Below are 2,313 nucleotides of genomic sequence, written 5' to 3' on the forward strand. Positions count from 1 at the left end.
TCTCTCTCTCTCTCTCTTTCTGTGTGTGTTCAGATGCCATGGTTCACTTTCCTATTTTTTCTTTTTTAATATTTATTAGATTTTTTAAAAATACCAATCCAAGTTCTCACTCCCTCCCTTTCTCCCATTCCCTCCACACACCCTCCCACCCCACCTCCCATCCAGTCCTCAGAGAGGGTAAGGCACATTGCTTTGTGGAAGATCGAAAGCCCTCCCTACTATATCTAGGCTGAGTAAGATATATGTCCAAAGAGAATGGTATCCTAAAAAAACAAGTACATGCAATAGGGGTAAATCCTGGTGCCGCTGCCAGTGGCCTGTCAGTCTACCCCAGCAATTCAACTGTCAACCACATTCAGAGGCAGTAGTTTGATCCTATGCTTGTTTCTTCCCAGTCCAGCTGGAATTGGTGAGCTCCTATTAGCTCAGGTAAATGTTTCAGTGGGTGAACCCAACATGGTCTTGACCTCTTTCCTCATATTTTCATTCCTCCCACTCTTCAACTGGACCTTGAGCGCTCAGTCCAGTGCTCCGATGTGGGTCTCTGCCTTTGCCTCCATCAGTTGCTGGATGAAGGTTCCATGGTGATATTTAAGATAATCATCATTCTGACTACAGAGCAAGTCAAGATCGGACCCCCTCTCCTCTATTGCTCAGGGTCCTAGGTGGGGTGATCCTTTAGGATTCCTGGGACTTTTCTCTAGAGCCAGCTTTCTGCCAACTCTATAATGGCCCCCTCAGTCAAGATATCTCTTTCGCTCTCATCTCTGTCCTTCCTCCATCTCCACTACCCCATTTCCTGAAGTTTCCCTCAACCCTCCCCTCCTTCCCTTCTCTTCTCATTCTACCCTCCCTTCACCCCACCCCCATGCTCCCAAGTCAGGCGATATGGTCTGTTTCTAACATATAGGTGGATCTATATGTTTTTCTTTGGGTTCACCTTATTACTTAGCTTCTCTAGGATCATGAACTATAGCCTCATGTTTATAACTAGTATCCACTTATGAGTAAGTACATACTATATTCATCTTTTTGGGTCTGAGTTACCTCACACAGGACAGTGTTTTCTAATTCCATCCATTTGCATGCAAAATTCAAGATGTCATTGTTTTTTGGGGTTTTTTTGTTTGCTTTTTTTTTATTTTTCCATTCAAAAATTTACACTTCCTCCCCTCCTTCCATTTCCCTCCTGCTCCCCCACTCACCCTCCTCCCTCCCCCTCCCTCCTTAAGAGAGGCCAGGGAAACCTGCCCTGTGGGAAGTCCAAGGCCCTCCCCCCTACATCCAGTCCTAGGAAGCTTTGCATCCAAACAGATTAGGGTCTCAAAAAGGCAGTATGTGTAGTAGAAACAACTCCCAGTGCTTTTATCAATGGCTTCTCAATCAGCCCCCATTGTCAGCCACATTCAGAGAGTCCGGTTTGATCACATGCTCATTCAGTCCCGGTCCAGCTGGATTCAGTGAGCTCCCATTAGAACAGGCACACTGCCTCAGTTGGTGGACCAACCCCTCGCGGTCCTGACTTCCTTGTTCATCTTTTCCCTCCTTCTGCTCTTCAATTGGACCTTGGGAGCTCAGTCCGTTGCTCTGATGAGGGTCTCTGTCTCTATCTCCACCCTTTAACGGACGAAGATTCTATGGTGATATTCGAGATAATCATCAGTGTGATAGTGAGACAAGGCCGGTTCAGGCTCCCTCTCCTCTGCTGCCCAAGGACCTAGCTGGGGATATCCCCATGGACACCTGGGATTCCCTCTAGAGTAGTCTCTTGCCAACCCTAAAATGGCTCCCTTAATGTAGATATCTTTTTTCCTGCTCCTAAATCCGCCCTTCCTCCATCTCCACCCTCCCACTCCCCCAAGCTCTCTCCAGTCTTTCATTTCTCCCTTCTCTCTCCTCCTCTCCCCTTCCCCATCCCCACACCCACCCCTATCCCCACCCCCCATGCTCCCAACTCTTGCCCGGCTATCTTGTTTGCTTCCAATTTCCAGGAGGATCTATAAATAATTTTCTTTGAGTTCACCTTGTTATTTGGCTTCTCTAGGCTTGCAAACTATAGGCTTAATGTCCTTTATTTATGGCTAGATTCCATTAATGAGTGAGTATATAACATATTCATCTTTTTGGGTCTGGGTTATCTCACTCAGGATAGTGTTTTCTATTTCCATCCATTTGCACGCTAAATTCAAGATGTCATTGTTTTTTTTACCGCTGAGTAGAACTCTAATGTGTATATATTCCACACTTTCTTTATCCATTCTTCCATTGAAGGGCATCTAGGTTGTTTCCAGGTTCTGACTATTACAAATAATG

The 2,313-nt window shown here is 45.8% G+C and overlaps 1 protein-coding gene across 1 annotated transcript in view; it reads left to right on the top strand.

The window, feature by feature from the left end:
• Positions 1 to 2,313, top strand: part of LOC101990592 (bile salt sulfotransferase 1-like) — a 19,435-nt gene that overhangs the window by 6,850 nt on the left and 10,272 nt on the right. The window lies entirely within an intron of this gene.

This window comes from Microtus ochrogaster, unplaced genomic scaffold (genome assembly GCF_000317375.1).
Source record: "Microtus ochrogaster isolate Prairie Vole_2 unplaced genomic scaffold, MicOch1.0 UNK47, whole genome shotgun sequence".
NCBI classification, from domain to species: Eukaryota; Metazoa; Chordata; class Mammalia; order Rodentia; family Cricetidae; genus Microtus; species Microtus ochrogaster.